Source organism: Salmo salar, chromosome 12, assembly GCF_965601325.2.
Source record: "Salmo salar chromosome 12, fSalSal1, whole genome shotgun sequence".
NCBI classification, from domain to species: domain Eukaryota; kingdom Metazoa; phylum Chordata; class Actinopteri; order Salmoniformes; family Salmonidae; genus Salmo; species Salmo salar.
Window position 1 is genome coordinate 11,657,217 of NC_138302.1, and position 22,424 is coordinate 11,679,640.

Sequence of the window (22,424 nt, forward strand, 5' to 3'; positions counted from 1 at the left end):
GCTCTCCTCCAGGTATAACTCTACTGTAGCCAACCTGTTAACTACCCAGCCTGCTCTCCTCCAGGTATAACTCTACTGTATCCAACCTGTTACCTGCCCAGCCTGCTCTCCCCCAGGTATAACTCTACTGTAGCCAACCTGTTACCTACCCAGCCTGCTCTCCCCCAAGTATAACTCCACTCTAGCCAACCTGTTACCTGCCCAGCCTGCTCTCCTCCAGGTATAACTCTACTGTAGCCAACCTGTTACCTGCCCAGCCTGCTCTGCTCCAGGTATAACTCTACTGTATCCAACCTGTTACCTGCCCAGCCTGCTCTCCCCCAGGTATAACTCTACTGTAGCCAACCTGTTACCTACCCAGCCTGCTCTCCCCCAAGTATAACTCCACTCTAGCCAACCTGTTACCTGCCCAGCCTGCTCTCCTCCAGGTATAACTCTACTGTATCCAACCTGTTACCTGCCCAGCCTGCTCTCCCCCAGGTATAACTCTACTGTAGCCAACCTGTTAACTACCCAGCCTGCTCTCCTCCAGGTATAACTCTACTGTATCCAACCTGTTACCTGCCCAGCCTGCTCTCCCCCAGGTATAACTCTACTGTAGCCAACCTGTTACCTACCCAGCCTGCTCTCCCCCAAGTATAACTCCACTCTAGCCAACCTGTTACCTGCCCAGCCTGCTCTCCTCCAGGTATAACTCTACTGTAGCCAACCTGTTACCTGCCCAGCCTGCTCTCCTCCAGGTATAACTCTACTGTAGCCAACCTGTTACCTGTCCAGCCAGCTCTCCTCCAGGTATAACTCTACTGTAGCCAACCTGTTACCTGCCCAGCTTGCTCTCCTGCAGGTATAACTCTACTGTAGCCAACCTGTTACCTACCCAGCCTGCTCTCCTCCAGGTATAACTCTACTGTAGCCAACCTGTTACCTGCCCAGCCTGCTCTCCTCCAGGTATAGCTCTACTGTAACCAACCTGTTACCTACCCAGCCTGCTCTCCTCCAGGTATAACTCTACTGTAGTCAACCTGTTACCTGCCCAGCTTGCTCTCTCTTGTTTTCAGGATTGAGTTTGAGTTTGAGTTTATTTTATTTTTACAGGGACAGTGCACATTAATCAACGTTTCAGTAAAAGTGCCGGTTTTAGCCAGCCGGCTAATTTTTAACCGCAGTCCCTGGGCAGGTTATTAAAAACAATTACAATATAGACAATCATTGAACAGTGAGCACACGCAGAGTAACATAGGACAAGCAAGTCATAGCATACAGACAGAGCAACATAGGACAAGCAAGATGTAGCATACAGACAGAGCAAAATAGAACAAAAAGCAACAAGACAAAATCCATAAAAACAACAAAGTGTTTCCACACCGCACAAGCTACAGACAACAGACAACATGGAAAGCAGCAATACACAGCTAGGGATTATGTTCACAAGTCTGATTGACCTTTAGCCATGTCTTCATGCATTTTGTGAAAGTGTGATATGTGGTGCAGTTATGTGTGTCTGATGGCAGTGTATTCCAGACATGGGAAGCTCTCACAGAGAAAGCAGATTTACTAAAGGTGCTTTTCCTTAAGGGAACTATACAGTCACCTCTCATGGCAGACCTTGTGGATCTGCTGCCATATGTTTGGGTTTTCTGTTTTACAAAAATACTGAGTGGAGGGGGAGCTAGGCCATTTAGGATCTTGAATACAAGACATGCGTCGGTGTATTGCACAAGATTTTCCCAACTCAGGAGCTCATGCTTTCTGAGGATGTAACAGTGATGATGGCTATTGGGCTTTCTATCGAGCACTTTGAGAGCCTGTTTGTAGACAGACTGAATAGGTTTTAATGTTGTATAGCAAGCTTGGGTCCAACTAGTCAAGCAGTATGTTAAGTGGGGGAGTATCATCGATTTGAAATACAGTTTTGCTACCTCTGTGGTCAAACAATTTCGTATAAATCGGAAATTAGTTAGGTTGAATTTGGTTATTTGAATTACCTTTTTCACATGCTTTTTAAAAGAGAGGTTGGAATCAAGTATGATTCCAAGGTACTTAAAATCAGATACCACCTGGAGCTTCTCCCCTGACACATAGACATCTGGCTCAGTAGCATCTGTTGCCCCCTTTGTGAAGAACATGCAAACTGTTTTTTTCACATTGAGATGCAAACACGAGTCACTGAGCCACTTTGTAACCTGGACCATTACAGTAGTGAGTTCTTGTGCAGCTTGTTGTTTGCTCTTTGCATGCACATATATCACTGTATCATCTGCATACATTTGAACTTCAGACCCAGTGCAGACGGAAGGCAGATCATTAATGTACAAGCTGAACAGGAGGGGCCCCAGTATTGACCCTTGGGGCACGCCCACATCATAGCTAAGAGTGGGCGACAGCTCATTGCTCACTCTGACACACTGAGTTCTGCCTTCAAGGTATGATTTCATCCATCTCAAGGCATCGGGGGAAAAGTTGAACTTGGACAATTTTGTGATGAGAATCTCATGGTTAACAGTATCGAAAGCCTTCCTTAGGTCCAGAAACACAGCCCCAACAACGCCCCCTTTGTCCATCTTGGACTTCACATTTTCCAGAAGAAAGCAGTTGGCCGTTTCTGTGGAGTGTTTCGCTCTGAAGCCAAACTGCATGGAGTGTAATGTGAAGGGGCTGTTGTTGAGGTGGGAAATCAGTTGTTCTGCTACACACTTTTCAACAACCTTCGACACTACAGGTAGTATACTAATGGGCCTGTAGTTACTCACGTCAGCAGGGTCACCTGATTTAAAGATGGCCGTTATTATGGCTGACTTCCATACCCTTGGAAACACCCCCAGACCAATAGATGTGTTGGTGACCTTAGTAATGGGGCCAATGAGTGACTCTTTGTAGTTTTTAAGAAAGGTAGAGTCCAGCCCAAACACATCTTTGGATTTAGAGTTCTTTAGTGAGCTAATCACCTTGTTCACCTTTGACTCAGAAATCTCCCTTATGATGAAGACAGGTTGAGCGTCATTCACTAGCACTGAGCCCAAGAAACCAGTGGAGGGGTTCTGTGTCAGTACCCTGACAGAGTCAATAAATATTTCTCAACATGGTAAACCTACGTCTGTCATGCTCTAATTTGGATTTTAGGGCTGTTTTTAGAGCATAATCTCGTTCTTTCATCAATTTCCATATTTCACCACTTAGCCAAGGAAGAGTGCTCTTTTGGCCAGGTTTGGATTTGATTTTCTTTAGGAAACCATTTATTGTAGCCTGGATTGTGGATAGAAAAACCTCACTATCAGCTTCCACGTCTGTATAGGACAAGAGATCATTCCAGTTAATTCCATTAATTGCTTTTTCAAAATAGTTTAATTCACTCTTAGGTATTCTTAGTTGATCCGGCTTTCTAACAGTAGAGAGCTTAAACCTGCTCTTAGACAACTTTCTGGCTATAAGTGTCAAATTATGATCAGATAGCCCAGTAACCATATTGAATGATTTAGTCACTCTCTCTGGTTTATTACTGAACACCAAATCAATCTGTGTTTTAGAGCAACAAGTCACCCTGGTTGGCCCTTTAACGAGCTGTGTAAGGTCAAAGGTATTAGTGATCCGTTTGAGGGTTTTCCTACAAGACTTGTCTTCATAATTAATATTAAAATCTCCCATTAAGATGACCTCCTTCCCAAAATCACATTCCCTAAGCATGTTATTAAACTGATCAAAAAACACACTTTTGGTGGAAGGTGGTCTATACGTTCCAATAAGGGTAAAGGACATTTGGGGAGACAGTGTAACGTTCAGGCCAATACATTCTAGTTCATTATCACATGACCACTCAATTTGTTTACATCGGATATGTTCTTTAATGTAAATCATCAGACCCCCTCCTCTGCCTTCAATCCTGTCTCTCCTGAAAACATTGTAGCCAGGCACAATCAAAGCAGCACATGGAGAGTTTGTATGGAGCCATGTCTCTGAGAGGCAGAGGAAGTCAAGGTTGGAGTCTGTGAGTAGATGTTGAACTTGATCACTTTTTGGAATGACACTACGAATGTTCAAGTGCCCTCCATTCTTGACTATACCTTGAAGAGATACATTAAAGTATTTCGTCATCCAATAATTTGTTTGTGTCATTGTCTACAAAGTCATGGACATGTGCTGCAAAACACTTGGCTACTACAATACACTTTTGTTTTCCCCAGGCCCATCTCAAGACCCCCAGCTGGTGTGTTTACAGACATATTCAATCAATCCTTATACCAGTCTGCTGTCCCCACATGCTTCAAGAGGGCCACCATTGTTCCTGTTCCCAAGAAAGCTAAGGTAACTGAGCTAAATGACTATCGCCCATTAGCACTCACTTCCATCATCATGACCTGCTTTGAGAGACTAGTCAAGGACCATATCACCTCCACCCTACCTGATACCCTAGACCCACTCCAATTTGCTTACCAACCCAATAGGTCCACAGACTACGCAATCGCCATCACACTGCACACTGCCCTAACCCATCTGGATAAGAGGAATACCTATGTAAGAATGCTGTTCATCAATTACAGCTCAGCATTTAACACCATAGTACCCTCCAAACTCGTCATTAAGCTTGAGACCCTGGGTCTCGACCCCGCCCTGTGCAACTGGGTCCTGGACTTCCTGACGGGCCGCCCCCAGGTGGTGAAGGTAGGTAACAACATCTCCACCCCGCTGATCCTCAACACTGGGTCCCCACAAGGGTGCGTTCTCAGCCCCTTGTGGCCATGCACGCCTCCAACTCAATCATCAAGTTTGCAGACAACACCACAGTGGTAGGCTTGATTATCAACAACGACGAGACAGCCTACAGGGTTGAGGTGAGGGCCCTCGGAGTATGGTGTCAGGAAAATAACCTCACACCCAATGTCAACAAAAAAAAGGAGATGGTCGTGGACTTCAGGAAACAGCAGAGGGAGCAGCCCCCTATCTACATTGACGGGACAGTTGTGGAGAGGGTGGAGAGTTTTAAGTTCCTCGGCGTACACATCACGGACAAACTGAAATGGTCCACCCACACAGACAGCGTGGTGAAGAAGGCTCCGCAGCGCCTCTTCAACCTCAGGAGGCTGAAGAAATTTGGCTTGTCACCAAAAACACTCACTAACTTTTACAGATGCACAATCGAGAGCATCCTGTCGGGCTGTATCACCGCCTGGTACGGCAGCTGCTCCGCCCATAACCGTAAGGCTCTCCAGAGGGTAGTGAGGTCTGCACAACGCATCACCGGGTGCAAACTACCTGCCCTTCAGGACACCTACACCACCCGATGTCACAGGAAGGCCAAAAAGATCATCAAGGACAACAACCACCCGAGCCACTGCCTGTTCACCCCACTATCATCCAGAAGGTGAGGTCAGTACAGGTGCATCAAAGCGGGGACCGAGAGACTGAAAAACAGCTTCTATCTCAAAGCCATCAGACTGTTAAACAGCCATCACTAACATTGAGTGGCTGCTGCCAACATACTGACTCAACTCCAGCCACTTTAATAATGGAAAAATTGATTTAATCAATTTATCACTAGCCACTTTATATTATATAATGTTACATACCCTACATTACTCATCTCATATGTATATACTGTACTCTATACCATCTACTGCATCTTGCCTATGCCGTTCGGCCATCGCTCATCCATATATATTTTTATGTACATATTCTTATTCATTCCTTTACACTTGTGTGTATAAAGTAGTTGTTGTGAACTGTTAGGTTATATTACTTGTTAGATATTACTGCATGGTCGGAACTAGAAGCACAAGCATTTCGCTACACTTGCATTAACACCTGCTAACATGTGTATGTGACAAATACATTTGATTTGATTTGACAAGCATGATTCCAACTTAAAGGAGGGGAAGGGAGAAGTGGTATACAGAGCCATATACTTATAGAGGTTGGTCATTGAGTTTTCAACCAAAAATACTATGATGCATTGACATGACATGATATAATTCCAGATGGCAGCCATGTTAGCTAACCATTACTACATGGGCAATATTAATAACAGTTCATGGAATTTTCAGAATTTCAAACAATGCTATGACTGAACGTCTCAAAATAGAATTTGGATAAATGGAATACAGCAGAAACATGGTGTCCTTTCTAAACGTTGGCCATATACAGTGCATTCGGAAAGTTTTCAGACTCCTTGACTTTTTCAAATTTTTTATGTTACAGACTTATTCTAAATGTATTAAATGATTTTTTTCACATACATTATCAAGCATTTCACACACATTATCCAGATACTGACTGTTACCTCTTGGTGGTCTATAGCAGCTTCCCACCAGAATGGGCTTTAGGTGAGTCAGATGAACCTGTAGCCGTATTACTTCAACAGTATTTAACATTAGATCGTCTCTAAGCTTTACAGGAATGTGGTTCTGAATATAGACCACAACACCGCCTCCGTTGGCATTTCTGTCTTTTCGGTAGATGTTATAACCATGTATTGCTAAAACTGTATCATCCAAGGTTTTATCTAAGTGAGTTTCAGAGATAGTCAGAATATGAATGTCATCTGTTACAAGCAAGTTATTGACTTCATGGACCTTGTTTCTTAAGCTACATATGTTAATATGGGCTATTTTTTAGCACTTTTCTGGGTTGCTTGATTGTTTTTAATGCTTTACTGGGAAGCTTATCAGAGGTAGACTTACTCCTGTTATTTACATTGGAGTTGATAGTGCAGGGTGAGCTGCATAAAGTGGTCTTCCTACTATTGCACACCGCCTCAGTGCTAACAGTGTAACTCGGGTCTATAGGCTCATGATTACTGCTTACAATAACTGTAGGATACATAGATGTATTTGATGCAATTAGGGATATATAAATTAAATTACTTACACTGTGTTTGCCAATGCCCCTAAGATCATGTACATTTGATGCAGCATTATGACGACTCATTGTCACAATGGTAGGAATTAACTGAGCTGGTCTTGGATCATTTATCAGTCATTGTTTCAACTCAGCCTTGAATTGCATGGACAGAGTCCAGGAGCCAAGATGATTTGGATGGACTCCGTCATTCCTGTAGAGTATCTTCTGTTTCCAGAAGGTGTCAAAGTTATCAATAAAAGTGACTCCAGCAGAGCTACAATAGTCTTTTAGCCAGATGTGTAATGCCAGCAGACGGCCCAACGATGGTACTGGACCTGAAGTTATTGGCCGTTTTTTGGAGTCTTTTAATGCTAAAATCAGTTCTTTAAAATCTATTTTCAAATGTTCTGAGCTAGCCCTCCTGATGTCGTTTGACTCCAAATGGACTGCAACAGTGTCAGCTCCCGGGATCTGTGGTAGAACAGTCGGAAGCTGCCTTGTTATGTCCTGTAATCATCACTGGGTAACAATGAAGTACCTTACTGTAATAGATTTCTATTAAATAGGGCAAAAATAGCTTTTTAACAAAAACCTTCTCAAGCAAGAATTTCCCATGACTGTCTGGGAGTTGTCTGAGTGGAGAGGGGGAAACTGCTATTGGCAGAGAGGTTTGGAACTCTCTTTGATATTGGTTTATTAACCAATTCACCGCAGGGTGATGTCACCATGGAAAGCCGAATCTCCCGCCCATGCAAACCTGTTGATTTGAAGCTCCTGTGTACATCGTATTTTCAACCAGAAACTATCAGGAAATAACTCATTTTTTCACACTTTTACAGAGTTAGTTTCATCAGCTGTTGTACAATATGATACAAAACACAGGATAATTACATTTTGACTACACCGGGCCTTTACACTAAACAGACCTAGAAATACATTTCACACCCATTGCAAAACAAAAATAAAGGACATATCAACTGATATTGTCATGGCCCAGTAACTTTACAACAAGCTCTCACAGACACACTGCAGAATCCGACGTTTGAAACTTCTTAAGGATCGGCGTCCCATCAACGGGACAGTTGTAAATCATTCACGCATTATGTCAAGATCGCAGATTTTAGAGAAGCAACAAATATCGGTACATAGAAGTGTCTTATATCGGCTGAAAGCTTAAATTCTTGTTAATTACAACTGCACTGTCCAATTTACAGTAGCTATTATAGCGAAAAAATGCCATGCTATTGTTTGAGAGAGCTCCTAACAACAAAACCGTTTTTTCACCACTATAGGTTTCATAAATTCCCTCTGAAGGTGAAATGTGTACTTACATTCTGAAATCTTGCTCTGATTTATCATCCAAAGGGTCCCAGAGATAACATGAAGTGTCGTTTTGTTAGATAAAATCCTTTTTCATATCCTAAAAAAGTCCATATAGCATGCACGCTCGATGTTGTATTTTCACTCGTTCAATTTACAAAGAAAGGAATCTGTGAAAATCTAACCCTAAACGTTGTTTCTCAATGAGTCAAATCACGTTAGTATCTATTCCTCAGAGATCCTAGAAGGTAACAAGACTTCACTATTTCATTAGGGGTGTAGTATATCCTATAGGACACCATATTTGGTCAGAGAGCAACGACTTCATGGTACACAGATGACGAAGGGCGACCATCTCTTGAATGACTATATCTTTGTCAAATAAGCACCAATTGGGGTCAAACAAAGCTAGCTAGATAGCCAATGAGCTGGGCTTTACGGGAGTACCCGGTAAACCATGTAAATGTCATAAAATGTATTTGCATTTTGGACAAATATTACAAGGATATTCAGAGTTATGAAGTTATGAAAACTGGTTGTTTTGCAAATGTTGAACTTATAATATGGCTACTAATACTTGGAAAGCTAAATCAAAGTCCAAGTATACAGATTTGACGATATTCTTGCAGAAAAATGGAATATAAATGTGAATGTCTCCTTCACGATTTGCCCAAATGTACATTGGGACTTCATACTAAAAGTCTTGAGGATCAGTCATACTCCAAGTTATCCATCTGAAACTTTGCACATACACTGCTGCCGTCTTGTGGACACTATCGGAGTTACAACCAGAGTGATGGCTATAACAGAGACATTTCTCTTGCATTTCAAAGATGGTGGTAAAAAAACACTGGTTGGTTATTTCTTTGTATTTTCTTCTACCAGATCTATTGTGTTATATTCTCCTAAATTTAATTCACATTTCCACAAACTTCAAAGTGTTTCCTTTCAAATGGTACCAAGAATATGCCCATTTTAAATATGCCCATTTTAAATATTTATTGGAGGATTTATATTTTTGTATTGCTTGTAACTGTTTCGGGTAATGCAAGTTCTTGTGCTGTCAGGGGAATAACCTATGTGTAAATGTAATCTGTTGCTGTATTTTTTTGTGTTATCTGTGATCGTTTTGTTTCTCTTGTGTAGTTTTTTTAATCATTGTATCTAAACTGTATGTGTAAACATGTGTACGCAGGGCCCAGCTGTAAAAGAGACCTTGGTCTCAGTCTGTGTTCCTTGTTGAAATAAAGGTATAATAATAATAATAATATCCTTACTTCAGGGCCTGAGCTACAGGCTGTTAGATTTGGGTATGTCATTTAGGCAAAAATTGAAAAAAAGGGGCCATCCCTTTTTAAAGGTCACATTTTTGAAGGTTAAGTTTAGGGTTAAAGGAGATTGTTCACTCTTTTACAACTTGATGTTATCAACTTGATGTTTCATCCTGAAAATCGTCTATGGGCCAGGACAAACTGTAATCCGTGACTACATTTTATTTTGACAACCATTAGAAACTTCAGCTAACTTTAGCCATCACTAGCTAAAAATCAATGGAAGTGATGGGGACATGTGAGCATGTTTAAAAAAAATGATGTCCAAATGCCCTGAAATCAACTCTATGGGTTGATGCTACTTAAAGGTGATTTGGCCATTTAAAAAAAAATCATGCTCACATGCCCCCATCACTTCCAGTTTGTAATGGACAGTTTTTCCTGGTCCTTAGACTTTCAGGCTGAGGAACCATCTAACATCAAGTTGTAAAATAGTGAATGACTCCTTTAAGGTTTGGGATAGGGTTAAAACCAGAACAAAGGGTGCATAGCACATGGATTGAACACGCAACCCTTGGAGCCGGATCTCAGGCTTACTCACATCCACCATCCCCATCCACAACCCCCTAGGAAAACCCAAGCCTACTTGATGGTAATAGTGCTCATGGTTGCTCCTAGTGGCAGATTTTGAAGGCATCTCCCGACGTTCTGGGGACCTGGATGGACTTAATTAAAACATTTATTTTTACATTTTTTATGGAAAATGCTTACTTGAATGTAAGCTGAATATTACTTGAATTGAAGCTTTGTTTGATTTGTCTTAATCTCATAGCAATATTTCTTAATTGAACACACAGCAACATGTGTTTTGGCTTGCACCTTAACAGCAGCAGGTAGCCTAGTGGTAAGAGTGTTTGACTTATAACCGAAAGGTTGCAAGATCGAATCCCCGAGCAGACAAGGTAAACATCTGCGCTTCAACAAGACAGTTAACCCACTGTTCCTAGGCCGTCATTGAAAATAAGAAATTGTTCATAACGGACTTGCCTGTTTAAATAAAAAATAATTCCCTACCAAACAGTGTTCTTTTTGTCTACAATAACTATGACAAAAGAAATAGTGGTCAACAACCAATTGTTTTCTGACGAAAACTATTAATGAGACAATTATAACAAATTAACCAAATGTCTCCTATCTTAACTTTCAGAAAATATTCTGGGCTGTTCTACCAATTGGTCTGAGGAGGTCACAGTCACCTACGCGAACCACAATATAGCGAGAGAGAACAAGAACAAGATGTACAATGAAAGGCTATCCTTTCAGACAACAACATTTCCCACCACACCTTCTCTTATCACGCTCTGATAACTATTGTGAAATGTTAAGGTGAGCATTAGATTATGGCTTAAACTATCAAAGGAGGTTCTATCAAAACACTTCTATAAAAGTACTGAAATCAACTCATAAAATGGCACTTTATCCTTTCAAACCCTTCATTCTGGGTTGTACAATCTAAATAATAACTTATCCGTATTCCATAAGTCTAACACTTGTAAAACCATTGTAGTAGAATGGTTTAAATTAAGACCTTCGCTTCATACAGTTACACACATGCTTCATTACACAAGTTCATTTACGGAAATACTATCATCATAATAAAGCTAAAATCTACAGTCAAGGTTATACTTCTATCAACGGGAGTGAATCTATCAAAAAATACACACACATAAACAAGGGATTTGTAGCTCAGTGTTTAACCATTGTTTCCATAGCCCTTACCACAATGGTGTAAATATAGATGATTAACTCAACTTTAAACCTTCTAAACTTGTCAAACAAAAACAACCTTCAGTTATTACTCATTGTCTATATCTACAGTGGGAAAGGGAAGCTCATCCAGCATCGGCAGTTCACCATCCTCTTGAGGACCATTAAACATGATTCCTGCTGAGACCTTATTAGCCAGGGAGCATGCCTTACAGCCTTACAGCATGTTAGATAGCCTTACAGCATGTTAATAATACAATTATGCAGACTAAGCAAAAAACACACGCTGCAGCCCATTGGGCAATTTGAGATCCCCAACTTCCAAACAGGGATTCCAACCAAGTTGTAAGCGTCCATTCTAGTTGTGGGGAATTATTTTTAGCAACAGTGGCAATGTATTCGGCAAGATCAGTCACATTAGATGAGCGACCTGGGACAAAAGTACAACATTCATCGCCAATGATTGCACAAGTGCCCCCTTGAGCTGCCAAAAGATAGTCAAGAGCCTCTCTGTTTTGAAGAGTCAATTCAGCCAATTCTTTTAGTTCCCTATTCAATTGTTCCAGGGCATTTCGAGTAGCATTGCCAAATTTCTCTACGTGTCTAGAGATATCACGAATTTGGTCTAGGGCACCTGCAACTCCATACCCAGGGAAAAACCCGTCAAAGAACCTGGAGGCAGGTGCCTGAGTGTGAGTGATGTCAGCCAGAGACCTCTTATCTCTCCTCATTCCAGGAGGTCTGTAGTCTCTAAAGAGAGCCTTCAGATTCTTGTCATTGTTTGGAACGGTTCTCATTGCTGTCACCACAAACCCAACAGTACAAGTACCTCCCCAGTTCAGGGGAAGGTTATAATAAGCTGTCTTACCACACAACCAGTAGGTGCCATTAGGGGCTCCTCTCAGAGTTGTTCTATGTTTGTCAAACCAAATTGTAAACGGTTCCTTATCAACCTGACCATTCTCCTGTATCACCTTTAAATTGCAAGCATTTGATCCATTAATATGCATTGTACAATTACATTTGAATTCACCCAAATAGTGATCTCCATATCCTCTAATACACCAAGGGGCAGTCACCACCCTAGCCACTGAAATGGGCGGGAGTGAGACATTATCAGGTCTCACATAACAGAATATATTGGGTTGATTATATACCTTAACATTGTTGGTCATAGTATTAAAAGGTATTTTTCCTGCCAATGCTATAGTAAAGTTCACCCCTATTGGGACTCCTACAAGGGGGAAGCCTGCCCCTACCTTCACCGGACTCAACCCACACACCCAACAGTCCTTTCCTTTGGATGTCAGGTTGGCAACCATTTGTGCTCTAGATAAGAACAAATTGTCCTCATGGTTGTGAAGGCCCAGCAGGGCTCTCCTTCTACGGTGACCATCTACTTCTGGGCCACTACTCCAGGGCTGTGTTGGCCCCTTTGGCTCAGGACTCATCTGACCCTCTGTCGGGTTTCCTACAAGAAGACAGCCTACTGTTCCTATTAGCATTCCTGTGCTAATGCAGAGGAGGGCCACACGGCACCGGCAGAACTGGCGAGGCCTCATCTTTTCCTGGATCAGGAACTTGTCTGCAGTGCGACACGTGGATCCAGGTATCGCTCTCAGCAACCTTCACCACAGTGGGGGTGGTCTGAAGAACTTGATATCAACGGGGGTCCTTCCAACTCTTTCTCCCGAAGTCTTTGACCACCACGGAATCACCTGGGTTCAAACAGTGCTCAGCTCCACCTGCTAGGTTCGGCAAAGACACCTTCACCCATGGGAAAAGAGTCTTAAGAACACTGTTAAGGGGGACACAATTCTCTACAATGTCTTCCTCCATTCCTTGCAGGGACAACCTGTTCTGGGGAAAAGGTGTATTAGTCATTAGTCTAACGGGGTGTCTCTCAAGTCCAACCTAGGGCTACAGTCAACGTCAATGGCTAGGTCACAGTCATGGTCTTCACCGGCATCTGCTGTAGGGAGAAGTGTTGAAGGGTTAAGAATTGTACTTTTTTTCAGAGTAACATGGGACATTGTCAACAATATGTTCTGATAGTCTAGGAGTCTCGCATGTGTCAAATGAGGTGTTTTTTGCCCGTGTAAGGTATTGTTAAAGGAGACATTGCCACAATATCAGAACATGCCAAAACAGCCTCAGTAGTAGCCACTACAAATCTCAAACAGGAAACCATTCCATCTGATCACAGTATCCAGTCTTTTAGAATAATAACCAACAGGTCTATATCCCATAATACTGTGTCAAAACTGCTGACATGAAACCAACCCGTCTCTGATACAAAGGGTTGGAGCGGTTTAGTATGGTCTGGCAAGCCCAAGAAAGGGCTAGATATTAATGTTTGTTTCAATTTTATCAATGCCACCTCAGCCTCATCACTCCAGACCACAACTTCACTCGCCTCCATATTTCTCCCATTAATACAATCCTGCAGCGGTTGAACTATCTCTGCATAGTCCTTCAACCACGGACAACAGTAACCAGCACACACCCAACAAAGACATCATGTGCTGCTTGGTGACAGGTTTAGGCAAAGCTTTAATAGCCTCTAATCTATCTTTGGAGAGGCTGTGACCCTCAGAAGTAATGTCATGACCCAAATATTTAAAGAAGCTCCGGCATAATTGTATCAAATCAAATTTTATTGGTCACATACACATGGTTAGCAGATGTTAATGCGAGTGCTTGTGCTTGTGCTTGTGCTTCTAGTTACTGCATTACAATGCAGTAATATCTAACAAGTAATAAAACTAATTCACAACAACTACCTTATACACACAAATGTAAAGGGATGAGTAAGAATATGTACATATAAATATATGGATGAGAGATGGCCGTGCGGCATAGGCAAGATGCAGTAGATGGTATAGAGCAGCATGTACATATGAAATGAGTAATGTAGGCTATGTAAACATTATTAAAGTAGCGTTATTTAAAGTGACTAGTGATACCTTTATTAAGTCCATTTATTAAAGCGGGCCAAACTTTATGACCATTTTCTGCCCATAAAATCAACAATGCACAAGTATCCTCGTGACATATATTTTATGACTGTGAGCAAACCAACAAATCATCAACATATTGAACCAAAATACTTCCACCAGGGGCAACAAAACCCTCAAGGTTTCGAGCCATTTCTTGGGCAAAGATGGCGTGTGATTCAACATCGCCTTGAGGTCCATGTCCATTTTTTTTTACCAAGAAAAGTAAACGAGAACAACTCCTGTGACTCTTCAGCCACAGGGATACTGAAGAAAGCATTCACCAAATCAATTACTGAAAAACAACAACTACCTGGAGGCACCTGGGATAAAATAAGCACCAGGGCTGCTCTAGCATGTACAGCATCATTTACAAGTCTAAGGTCTTGCACAAAACGATAATCACCAGATGGTTTTCCTAACAGATAAAATTGGTGTGTTACAGGGCGAATACGGACAGGGAACCAGAGCGCCTCTTTCAACTAACGCACTATGAATGGCAATGATACCCTTTTCGGCTTCTTTGCTAAGAGGGTACTAAGCTTTATAAGGTCTGTGGGTGCCTTTTGCAATAACGACAACAGGTGCAGCTCCTTTCATGTGTCCAATGTCGGTCTTTGATCCAGTATTACCCCTTCCTCTGCCTCTTCCTCTGCCTCTTCCTCTTCCTCTGCCTCTTCCTCTGCCTCTACACTCTTCCTGAGTGTTGCAAGATTTTCTCCATTCTCTCCTAACCCCTAGATAACATTAGTCAATGCTCACTACCTATAGATCAGATGGGCGGTGGTAGACAGAACCCCTAGATAACGTTAGAAATGTGGGTATTAAATCAGACACGCACCTCTTTCACACCGGGGCTAGTCCCCTGACAACTCTCATTCACTCAGTACTTAATACAAATGATATCTATTATTATTCAAATTTCAATCCTTAAAACCTTTGTTTAACTTGTTAAAAAGACTTCAGTTTAACACATAATTTCCAAACTCACACATCCACATTCACTTAAAACAAACACAAACGCCCAAACACACCCAGTATTACTCCATCAGTATCGTCAACGGTTCTCCTGCAGCTACCTCCTATGCATATATAATAACACTTTGCGCTATTTACTATTTACCAGTGGCTCTTAGACCACGTAGACACTTCACATAAATGCCTATAGACAACGGGGCTTTTCCTGCCCTCGTCTTTAGCCTTCTCTCTAAGACTATGGTATCTTTCCATTTACTTCATTTTTAAGGTTTAGTTTTAATGGTTTCATTTAAAAAAAAAATTAAAAAATATTGAAATTGACTTACTGAAAATTCAGTAGATGTGTCCCTCTATTGTTCAGTTATGATATGTCTCCTCCCGGGCAGTTCACAGTCAAGGTATGGTTTGGGTGGGTCCTAATCGTCTTTTCGTCAGATGAGAAATTCCCTCATGCCTTCCCATAGAATGCGCAGAATCAATCATCCTGTTTGTGATGCCAGAACTGTCATAGGAAATGACCACCAGGTAGTCAAACTTAAATGATTGTTCTTTATTAATATAGATCCAGAGAGGTTTCAACAAATTTAAGTACAAGTCTGACAGGAGCTCTGAAGGGGCCATCCCTTCAGTTCTCTACCTCTACCTCTACCAGTTCTCTACCAGTTCTCTACCTCTACCGCCACACAAAAAAGCTACATAGGCATGGTTGCTAGGGTTGGTTCCTGCAGGTGACAGGCTGTTATTGCACGGGCTGTTCTGCCAATTGGTCTGAGGAGGTCACAGTCACCTGCACAAAGCACAATAGAGTGAGAGAGAACAAGCACAAGATGTACAATGCAAGGCTATCTCTTCATCCAACAACATTTCCCACCACACTTCCTCTATGGTTAATAATGGCTTGCCACTGGTTACAATGTTGCCAGCTATGGTATATGAGGCGATAGTAGGCCTAGTTGGACAAGGCTATCTAAGTGTGCACATAATGCAAGTAAAAAGTCAACATTAATTATTTAATGAAAACAAAATGTAAACTAGACTCATTTTCTCCAGAGTTTTCATCAACTGATAATAACTAACACTAATGAAGGATGAAATGACTAAAATGTGACTAAGATTAAGGTATTTTGAGACTAAAAAATCTCAAATAAATACTTACAGTTGAAGTCGGAAGTTTACATAAACCTTAGCCAAATACATTTAAACTCAGTTTTTCACAATTTCTGACATTTAATCCTAGTAAAAAGTCCCTGTCTTAGATCAGTTAGGATCACCACTTTATGTTAAGAATGTGAAACGTCAGAATAATAGTAGAGAGAATGATTCATTTCAGCTTTTATTTCTTTCATCACATTCCCAGTGGGTCAGAAGTTTACATACACTCAATTAGTGTTTGGTAACATTGCCTTTAATTGTTTAACTTGGGTCAAATGTTTGGGGTAGCCTTCCACATGCTTCCCACAACAAGTTGGGTGAATTTTGGCCCATTCCTCCTGACAGAGCTGGTGTAACTGAGTCAGGTTTGTAGGCCTCCTTGCTCGCACATGCTTTTTCAGTTCTGCCCACAAATTTTCTATAGGCTTGAAGTCAGGGCTTTGTGATGGTCACGCCAATACCTTGACTTTTTTGTCATTAACTTCTTTGGGACATGGGGGCACTATTGAGTAGCTTGGATGAATAAGGTTCCCAGAGTAAGCTGCCTGCTACTCATGTCCAGAAGCTAGGATATGCATATTATCAGTGGATTTGGATAGAAAACACTCTGAAGTTTCTAAAACTGTTTGAATTATGTCTGTGAGTATAATAGAACTCATATGGCAGGCAAAAACCTGAGAAAAAAATCAAACCAGGAAGTGTGGAAATCTGAGGTTTGTAGTTTTTCAAGTCTTGGCCTATTCAATACATAGTGTCTGTGGGGTCATATTGCACTTCCTAAGGCTTCCACTAGATGTCAACAGTCTTTAGAACCTTGTTGGAGGCTTCTACTGTGAATATGGAGAGAATAAGACCACCTGGAAGTTGATGACTGAGAAAATGACATGAGCTCTTTCACGTGAGAGTTAGCTGTATTCCGTTTCTTTTTTGAAGACATTGGAATCGTCCGGTTGGAATACTATGGAAGATTTATGTTAAAAACATCTTAAAGATTGATGCTATGCACCGTTTGACACGTTTCTACGAACATAAATACAACTTTTTTGACTTTTCGTCTTGACAATTTGCACTCACTTCCTGCATTTTGAGTAGTGGACTGAACGCACGAACAAAAAGGTGGTATTTGGACATAAATTATGGACTTTATCGAACAAAACAAACATTTATTGTGGACCTGGGATTCCTGGGAGTGCATTCTGATGAAGATCATCAAAGGTAAGTAAATATTTATAATCCTATTTCTGATTTTAGTTGACTCCAAAATGGCGGGTATCTGTATTCCTCATTGTTGTTGTCTGAGCTCTGTACACAGATTATTGCAAAGTGTGCTTTTGCCATAAAGCCTTTTTGAAATCGGACAATGTGGTTGCATTAAGGAGAAGTTTATCTATAATTCTTTGAATAACAGTTGTTTATTTTATCAATGTTTATGATGAGTATTTCTGTAAATTGATGTGCTCATTCACTGGAAGTTTTTGGAGGCAAAACATTTCTGAACATGACACGCCAATGTAAAATGGGGTTTTTGGATATAAATATGAACTTTGTCGAGCAAAACATACATGTATTGTGTAACATGAAGTCCTATGAGTGCCATTTGATGAAGATCATCAAAGGTTAGTGATTCATTTTAGCTGTATTTCAGGTTTTTGTGACACCTCTCCTTGCTTGGAAAATGGCTGTGTGGTTTTTCTTCTTAAGGCGCTGTCCTAACATAATCTAATGCTATGCTTTCGCCGTAAAGCCTTTTGAAATCGGACAATGTGGTTGGATTAACGAGAAGTATATCTTTAAAATGGAGTAAAATAGTTGTATGTTTGAGAAATTTGAATTATGAGATTTTTGTTGTTTTGAATTTGGCGCCCTGCTATTTCACTGGCTGTTAGCGAGTGTGTCCCATGGGTGGCAGAGAAGTTAAGCCATTTTGCCACAACTTTGGAAGTATGCTTGGGGTAATTATTCATTTGGAAGACCCATTTGTGTCCAAGCTTTAACTTCCTGACTGATGTCTTGAGATGTTGCTTCAATATATCTACGTAATTTTCTCTCCCCATGATGCCATCTATTTTGTGAAGTGCACCAGTCCCTCCTGCAGCAAAGCACCCCCACAACATGATGATGCCATCCCAGTGCTTCATGGTTGGGATGGGATTCTTCGGCTTGCAAGCCTCCCCCTTTTTCCTCCAAACATAACGATGGTCATTATGGCCAAACAGTTCTATTTTTGTTTCATCAGACCAGAGGACATTTCTCCAAAAAGTACAATCTTTGTCCGCATGTGCAGTTGCAAACCGTAGTCTGGCTTTTTTTTATGGCGGTTTTGGAGCAGTGGCTTCTTCCTTGCTGAGCGGCCTTTCAGGTTATGTCGATATAGGACTCGTTTTATTGTGGATATAGATACTTTTGTACCTGTTTCTTCCAGCATCTTCACAAGATCCTTTGCTGTTGTTCTGGGATTAATTTGCACTTTTCGCACCAAAGTACGTTCATCTCTAGGAGACAGAATGCGTCTCCTTCCTGAGCGGAATGATGGCTGCGTGGTCCCATGGTGTTTATACTTGCGTACTAATGTTTGTACATTCAGACGTTTGGAAATTGCTCCCAAGGTTGAACCAGACTTGTGGAGGTCTACAATTTTTTTTCTGAGATTTTTTGTTCTTCTGAGGTCTCCAGTATTTATGCTGCAGTAGTTTATGTGTCAGGGGGCTAGGGTCAGTCTGTTATATCTGGAGTATTTCTCCTGTTTTATCCGGTGTCCTGTGTGAATTTAAGTATGCTCTCTCTAATTCTCTCTCTCCTTTTCTCTCTTTTCCTCTCTGTCTTTCTCTTTTTCTCTCTTTCTTTCTTTCTTTCTTTCTTTCTCTCTCTCAGAGGACCTGAGCCCTAGGACTATGCCTCAGCACTAACTGGCCTGATGACTCCTTGCTGTCCCCAGTCCACCTGGCCGTGCTGCTGCTCCAGTTTCAACTGCTCTGCCTGCGGCTATGGAACCCTGTCCTGTTGACTGGACGTGCTACCTGACCCAGACCTGCTGTTTTCAACTCTCTAGAGACAGCAGGAGCGGTAGAGGTACTCTGAACGAAAGGCTATGAAAAGCCAACTGAAATTTTCTCCTGAGGTGCTGACCTGTTGCACCCTCGACAACCACTGTGATTATTATTATTTGACCCTGCTGGTCATCTATGAACATCTTGGCCATGTACTGATATAATCTCCACCCGGTACAGCCAGAAGAGGACTGGCCACCCCTCATAGCCTGGTTCCTCTCTAGGTTTCTTCCTAGGTTTTGGCCTTTCTAGGGGGGTTGTCCTAGCAACCATGCTTCTACACCTGCATTGCTTGCTGTTTGGCGTTTTAGGCTGGGTTTCTGTACAGCACTTTGTGACATCAGCTGATGTAAGAAGGGCTATATAAATACATTTGATTGATTGATTGATTGATGATGATTGATTGATTGATTGATTGATTGATTGATTGGCTGATTTATTTTGATATTTCCATGATGTCAAGCAAAGAGGCACTGAGTTTGAAGGTAGGCCTTGAAATACATCCACAGGAACACCTCCAATTGACTCAAATGATGTCAGTTAGCCTATCAGAAGCTTCTAAAGCCATGACATCATTTTCTGGAATTTTCCAAGCTGTTTAAAGGCACAGTCAACTTAGTGTATGTAAACTTCTGACCAACTGGAATTGTGATACAGTGAATTACAAGTGAAATAATCTGTCTGTAAGCAATTGTTGGAAAAATGACTTGTGTCATGCACAAAGTATATGACAGACTTGCCAAAACTATAGTTTGTTAACAAGAAATTTGTGGAGTGGTTGAAAAACGAGTTTTAATGACGCCAACCTAAGTGTATGTAAACTTCCGACTTCAACTGTATGTCAAACAATCTCTGAAACGCGCACAAACACGGATGTGCACACACGGACTCTCTCTCTATCTCTCCTCTCTCACACACACAGACACACACACACACACACACACACACACACACACACACACACACAGACACACACACACACACACACACACACACACACACACACACACACACACACACACGTGAACCAAAATAATCAAAATAAATTTGTGAGATGAAATATAGTGTTTACCTTTATCTGAACAATTGCCACTGCCAAAACGTTGTTCTGTTAGTAGGCTAGTGACAACTCAAACCTTTGTTTGGTTAGTAGAATTTAAATACACAACTATGAGATAAAATAAAACATTAAAAACATTTTAAATCTGCAAAGTCGCAAATCTGACAAAGTTTCTTTTGGATCTAAATGTTGCCATTTAAGGTAGTAACTAGGAGCAGACAGTCTGCGGGTCTGGTTCTTTCTGCTCTTTCCCAGTTGTAAATCCACTCACCTCTTTACATTGGTGTGAGTGGTTCTTCAGATGAGTTTCTCCTCAGATCTGGAGTCAGTGATGAAGTCTGTCTCTCCCTCCTCTCTGTCTGTCTGCTTCTCTCTACAGCCAGGGATGGTCTTTTATACAGAACAGCTGTGTTTGTGTGTTACATTTCTGTACCTGTGTGTGTGTGTGTGTGTGTGTGTGTGTGTGTGTGTGTGTGTGTGTGTGTGTGTGTGTGTGTGTGTGTGTGTGTGTGTGTGTGTGTGTGTGTGTGTGTGTGTGTGTGTGTGTGTGTGTGTGTGTGTGTGTGTGTGTGTGTGTGTGTGTACAAAGATTCACAAAAAAAAAGTTTCACATCAAAAAGCTAAGCAGGAATACAAAACACGATCATTGAAAATAAACCCATTCTTATTAAACGTTTATTTTGACAGAGAGTCATATTGAGAACAAGGTCTCTCTTACAAATGTAAAAAAAAAAAAAAAAAAGTGTTTGGGTATGGGGGTGCATTTCTATAGACATGGGTGTGTCTTATCTGTAGATGATGTTGATGTGTGTGTATCTTATCTGGGACTCAGCTGTGTGTGTGTGTGTGTGTGTGTGTGTGTGTGTGTGTGTGTGTGTGTGTGTGTGTGTGTGTGTGTGTGTGGGTGTGTGTGTGTGTGTGTGTGTGTGTGTGTGTGTGTGTGTGTGTGTGTGTGTGTGTGTTGGCTATAGCTATCATGGTATTCAACTGCTCAACGTGCTTGTTCCTGTAACACAGAAAAACAACAACAAAACCCTGTGTACATAAGGAGGAGGAAAGTTTAGATATTGAGTTTGAAATCGGTGGTGGAAATTACAGTTGTTTTTTAATTATGACATTAAATAGTTTTGGGGATGGCATCCATAGAAGCATTATACTGTAATCTGATTTTTTACCAGAACATAGTGTAAAATACACATGTAAACATTAACCTAAATACAGGCAACATTTAAATGTGCTGCAATGAGGAGAGTTGGTATCTACATGGTTTTGGCCAGACTTTTACCTAATCTATTATAGTGAATTCAAAGGGTATTTATTTATGTTTTATTTAATTAGACAATGGGACCAATCACAGCCAGTTGTGATACAGTCTGGATTCAAACCAAGTTGTCTGTAGTGACACGTCTAGCACTGAGATGCAGTGTCTTAGACCATTGCGCCAGTTGTGGTTAAATTTACTTTTACCCACAGACACACACACACACACACACACACACACACACACACACACACACACACACACACACACACACACACAGGGACACACACCCACACACACAGGGACACACACCCACACACACAGGGACACACACCCACAGGGACACACACCCACAGGGACACACACAAACAGGGACCCACACAGGGACACACACACAAACAGGGACACACACAGGGACACACACACACACAGGGACACACACCCACACATACATGGACACACACACATACACACACAGGGACACACACACACAGGGACACACAGGGACACACACACGCAGGGACACACACACACACAGGGACACACACACACACAGGGACACACACACACACAGGGACACACACACACACAGGGACACACACACACACAGGGACACACACACGTTGATATCATGATCCAAATGCCAGAAGTACAGTATGTGTGTGTGTGTTCGCCTGTGTTCATGTGTTACCTGTGCTGATCAGTCCCACATCTCCCCCATTGCGTGCAGAGTTGCAGGCA

At 41.6% G+C, this 22,424-nt stretch overlaps 1 non-coding gene across 1 annotated transcript; it reads right to left on the bottom strand.

Moving 5' to 3' along the window:
* Positions 1-6,165: 6,165 nt before the first annotated feature.
* On the bottom strand, positions 6,166-20,780 carry LOC106564147 (uncharacterized). Its single transcript, XR_014379594.1, has 3 exons — positions 20,694-20,780; positions 15,490-15,950; positions 6,166-12,956 (listed from the first exon to the last, which is right to left on the bottom strand). It is a non-coding gene; the product is annotated as an uncharacterized LOC106564147 (transcript).
* Between the last annotated feature and the right edge of the window lie 1,644 nt (positions 20,781-22,424).